The following is a 5,874-nucleotide window of genomic DNA, read 5'->3' on the forward strand; positions in this document are numbered from 1 at the left end:
ATCCATGTGCTGTTGAGAAGAACGTGTATCCACTTGGTGATGGTTGATATATTCTATATATGTCGGTTAAGTCTAGGTTATTGATTGTGTTATTAAGTTCTATAGTTTCTTTATTCAGCTTTTGTCTGGAGGATCTGTCCAATGGAGAGAGCGGTGTGTTGAAGTCACCCACAATTATTGTGTTGTGGTCTATTTGTCTCTTGAACTTGAGGTGAGTTTGTTTTATGAATGTTTCAGCATCATTGTTTGGTGCATATATATTGATAATTGTTATGTCTTGTTGGTGGATGGTACCTTTTAATAGTATGTAGTGTCCTTCTTTTTCCCTTTTGATTAACTTAGGTTTGAAGTTGATTTCATTCGATATGACTATGGCCACTCCTGCTTGCTTCGGGGGACCATGTGAGTGGTATGATTTTTCCCAACCTTTCACCTTCATTCTGTGTATGTCTTTTCCTATCAGATGAGTCTTCTGAAGGCAGCATATTGTTGGATTTGTTTTTTTAATCCAGGTTATTAGCCTATGTCTCTTAATTTGGGAATTTAAGCCATTAACGTTTAAGGTTACTATTGAAATATGGTTAGTACTACCGGTCATGCTTGTTTATTTATTTATTTTAATATGGATAGTTTTTCCTTTTTGGTTATTTTTTTTTCCTTGCCTTTACTGAGTTACCTCCCACTGTTAGTTTGGGGTGCTGTTTTTTAATTCCTCTTCTTGTAGTGTTTTGCTCAAGATGCCATGCAGTGCTGGTTTTCTGGATGTGAATTCTTTTAACATTTATTTATCATGAAATATTTTAATTTCATTGTCAAATCTGAAGCTTAATATTGCTGGATACAGTATTCTTGGTTGAAATCCAATATTTTTTATCGTTGGAAATACGTTGTTCAAGGATCTTCTCGCTTTCAACGTCTGTGATGAAAAATCAGCCGTTAACCTAATTGGTTTACCTCTGAGAGAAATCTTCCTCCTTTCTCTCGTAGCTTTTAATATTCCCTTTTTGTTCTGTATGTTGGATATCTTCATAATTATATGTCTTGGAGTTGGTCTAGTATGGCTTTGAATGTTTGGGGTCCTGTAGGCTTCCAGGACTTGGCAATCCATTCCACCTTTCATATTTGGGAAGTTTCCTAAGATTATTTCATTCAATAAATTGTTCATTTCTTTGGTTTGATGCTCTATGCCTTCTTTTATTCCAATGACTCTCAGGGTTGGTTTTTTTATGACATCCCATGTCTCTTGAATAGATTGCTCATGCCTTCTAAGCATCTTTTCTGTGTTGACAATATTCTTTTCAAGTTGATAAACTTTGTCTTCATTATCTGATGTTCTGGCTTCTACTTGATCTAGTCTATTTGTAATATTCTCGTTTGTTATACTCTGGTTTCACTTTAGATCATATAAATCTTTTGTCTTTTAATATTCTCATTTCGGTTTTTAATTTGGTTTATGGTTTTCTGCATTTCTAAAATTACTGTTTGTTTTATTTTCTAAATCTCTATTTCGTGATAGAGCTTGTTCTTTTACATTTGAATTTGCTTATTTACTTCGTTTTCAAAATATACGTTCATTGTTTGAACTTGCTGTCTAAAGTCTTCTCTAAGATTCCATTCCATCTGAGTTAGGTATGCTTTGACTTCTTTCTCTGTCCATTTTTCTGGTGCCTGTAGGTTCTCCTTTGTATTTAAGTTGTCCTGCATTGTTTGTGCTCCTTTTTCCCTTTGTTTTTTTCATGGTGCTCAAGTTACTTCCCAACTCTGTTTGACTGCTGTGTTTCTGTTTTCTCCTTTAAATTTGTTTTGGTTTTTATATTTCCACTATCTCTCCTTTGTGTTAGGAGACAATGTTTCGAGATGTTGGATTTAATTGTGATATAAGGTAAATTCATTGGTTTCATTAAAGGCCTTCAGATTTTGATGGCATATAGAGAACTAAGGTTTGGACTTAAGATTTTATGTAAAGATCGGTTGATTTGATTGTATGGAGGTTCGGATACGTTAGCTTCTTTGGGGGGTTACTCAAATGCAGTCGGATATTAACAAGAGAATAGACAGGAATACTTGGGGGTAGTTAAGGGCTTGGGTGGACTATACACCTATTTGTAGTATTCATCTATTTGCATTTAGTAAGTTATATGTAGTCTGGTTGTTCATGCTGTTTTATTGTAGCAATCTGTCATAACCTGGCGATGGTGACGTCAGTTTTACAAGATGTTGCCCGCTGGCTTCATTGGTGGACTTTAAGTTGTGCGGGATAGAACTGGACCGCTTCCTTCCTTCATCTCAAACCCCGAACTCATCCCAGAGCTCAGAGAGTGCACAGCCAGCAGGACTCCACAGAATCTGTAGTGCCGTTTCTCTCTGCTTGCTGGTCGCTTCTCGGCGGCACCTCGCCGTCTGTAGCCACGGGGCGGGCCGCAGGGCGGGCGGCGGATCAGTCAGCCTGGATCTCTGGTCGCACCGTTGGCTCGCATTTGAGACTCAGTAACCGGTCCTCGGTGATGGAAATCCTTCCTCTAGGTTTCGGTGCACCCCAATTCAGCTGGAAATTCCTAACAAGATAGCTTTCTGTTGTTCTAACCCTGTATTCACCTGTGCAGTGATGTGTTACACGGGGTGTGATGCACTCTATTTGCGGCCATCACTCATTCTTGTTCTTATATTTGCTGTATATTTTCACTGATGTCCATATCAAGAAATGCTCTGAACTATTCATAAGCCTTAAATCAGTATACTAATCATTATTCTGCATCCTCCTAGCTCACCCAAATGACATGGTGGAGTTCATTCCTGGAGAAAGCATGGATCAAGAGGCCCCATCAGAAGCCATGGTAAGGTTGCTTATCTTCCTCTGAAATTCAAGTGTTGATCTTTAGTATCTCTTTCTCTTGTAATATGATATGGTTTCCTGGAGATGACATACACAATTTCCTGAGTGTGCAGATTCTCATTAAGGTGTCTGTTGCCAAATGAGACCTCACTGAAGGCAATATAACAAGAAACAGTATAAACTACACACCGTATAATAACAAGCTTTGTGCCTGGATATGATTTTCCATCCTGGTCATCAAATTCCTTAATTATCACCTAATATAGACCTGTGACACAAATACCCTAGAAAAGCTTGTGTCATTTGGTGAGTGTATATTTGCTATCTCTTCCCTTGATTTGCACACATTCTCATTGAATATTTGAATGTCACCAATAAACAAAAGACTTGTGCACACAGGTCAAATCATGGCTTGATGTTCATAGTGACTCCTTTTCTGTATTCACAGGAGGAATCAAAAGGATCCATAATTGGTATGTATCCTGGTCTCACTCTCTTCCTGTTTGAAAATGTAGATAATGCCAAGGGTCAGAGAGTCTTCCTTCATTTTGAGTGCAGAGTCTCAGTGATTCCACTACCTCCTTGAGAATGAGAAGTGAGGGGTTTGTGGTCTAAATTGATTTAAAAAATATCTATGGCCATTCTGCATATTTCCTTGAAGCACCTATGTGAGTGGAGCAAAGTTGCTAGGTCAATGAGAGTTTTATACATGTGTCTTTGTGTGCATTCACACAACATGATTCTGAGTGTGAATTTGTGTTCGTTTTTGCACATTTGTTTGTTTCTCTAGATATATACATGCCATGAGGCCAACGTCCATATGTTTAAACAAAAAAAGCCATCTCCATTAGATAATGATTTTGTATATGTGTAAATAGATCAAACTGTAAACCTTCCATATGTGCAGTTTATTCCACACCAATACCTCAATTAACATGCAAAACTTATCCCATGAAAACCCAGAAAATTTTCATGACACTCTATAAAGGAAAAACTCCATTTTAATCCTGTCACTGCACCAGTAGCAACTTCATTTAATAGCAAACTTTACCTGTCAGTATGTCCTATATTTAATCAGTGCATGTGATAGTTCACAACACTTTACTCATGAAAAATTTTCACGTTCATATACATTTTTTGTGAGAGGTGTCAGAATTCATCTTCCAATCCCCATTCTAGGCTCAAGTTTCTGGACAGGGTCAATCCTTAACAATGGCCCTCAGGTCCACCAATGCACTATGCTCACTTATGGTGGGCATCTGAGACAGAGGAGATGCACAGGCCAGACATTACTGTAGCTAAGGAAGGTCTTACTTTGCATGTTCCAACTGACACTGAAAGCTACCTTATTGGGTTTTTTTGTAGACACTACTTTGTAGAAACATGTTTTCACTGGATGGATTTTCATGGGGCCTGATCAGCACAATTGCAGCTCATCTAGTTACACAACAAAAGGTGGGCTGTAGTGAAGATCCAGCTCAGCACAGCAGTGGTGTCCGATCCCTAGTTTAGGTCTGTGCTGCCCCCTGTGTGGCCTGCAGGATATCACATTGACATTATATATGATAGGTCTTCATAATGTCAGTCCCAAATGCTCTCTGGTTCCTTCTATTTATGCATACACGGATACTGACACTGACTGGTCACTGTGAGGGTAAAACCACTGTGGTCATCATTCCTTCTCATCTCTGAACTCCTTCCTTGGCAGAGTGTCTTCACCTTAGTCCATGACATCTTTTGATAATTGCAACTGTGTGCTAAGATCTCACTTGTTCAGCATTTGGGGCTCTACAATGAACCAGGTATCCACTTGGGATCTGACCAGGACCAGCCAGAATCAGTAGGGAAGTGAAGAAGATAGCATTGTGTCCAAGCTTTTCACACACATTTCTTATGAGCTCTGGGTGGGATGTGCTTGACTTTGAGGAGAGCCATCAGGATCCTTTTTTTAATTGGTTGTTCAAAACATTAATATGCTCTTGACATATCCTATTTCATACATTAGATTCAAGTTGGTTATAAACTCCCAATTTTACCCCAAATACAGATTGCAGAATCACATTGGTTTCACATCCACATTTTTACATAATGCCTTATTAGTAACTGTTGTATTCTGCAACCTTTCCTATCCTCTACTATCCCCCCTCCCCTCCCCTCCCATATTCGCTCTCTACCCATCTCCTGCAATTCATTTCTCTCCTTGTTTATTTTCCCATTCCCCTCACAACCTGTTATATGTAATTTTGTATAACAATGAGGGTCTCCCTCAAAGACCATGCAATTTCTCTTTACTCTCCCTTTACCTCCCACCTCATGTATCTGTTTAATGTTAATCTTTTCTTCCTGCTCTTCCTTCCTGCTCTGTTCTTAGTTGCTCTCATTATATCAAAGAAGACATTTGGTATTTTCTTAAGGGATTGGCTAGCTTCACTAAGCATAATCTGTTCTAGTGCCATCAATTTCCCTGCCAATTCCATGAATTTGTCATTTTTTAGTGCTGCGTAATACTCCATGGTGTATAAATTCAACTTTTGTATCCATTCATCTATTGAAGGGCATCTGGGTTGGTTCCACAGTCTAGCTATTGTGAATTGTGCTGCTATGAACATCGTTGTGGCAGTATCCCTGTAGTATGCTCTTTTAAGGTCTTCAGGGAACAGTCCGAGAAGGGCAATAGCTGGGTCAAATGGTGGTTCCATTCCCAGCTTTCCCAAGAATCTCCATACTGCTTTCCAAATTGGCCGCACCAATTTGCAGTCCCACCAGCAATGTACAAGAGTACCCTTTTCCCCACAACCTCTCCAGCACTTGTTGTTGTTTGCCTTCATAATGGCTGCTAATCTTACTGGAGTGAGATGGTATCTAAGGGTGGTTTTGATTTGCATTTCTCTGACTGCTAGAAATGGTGAGCATTTTTTTCATATACTTGTTGATTGATTGTAAGTCCTCCTGTGAGAAGTGTCTGTTCAGGTCTTTGGACCATTGGTTGATTGGGTTATTTGTTATCTTATTGTTTAATTTTTTGAATTCTTTGTATACTC

The sequence above is a fragment of the Callospermophilus lateralis genome, unplaced genomic scaffold, assembly GCF_048772815.1.
Source record: "Callospermophilus lateralis isolate mCalLat2 unplaced genomic scaffold, mCalLat2.hap1 Scaffold_127, whole genome shotgun sequence".
Lineage (NCBI taxonomy): Eukaryota > Metazoa > Chordata > Mammalia > Rodentia > Sciuridae > Callospermophilus > Callospermophilus lateralis.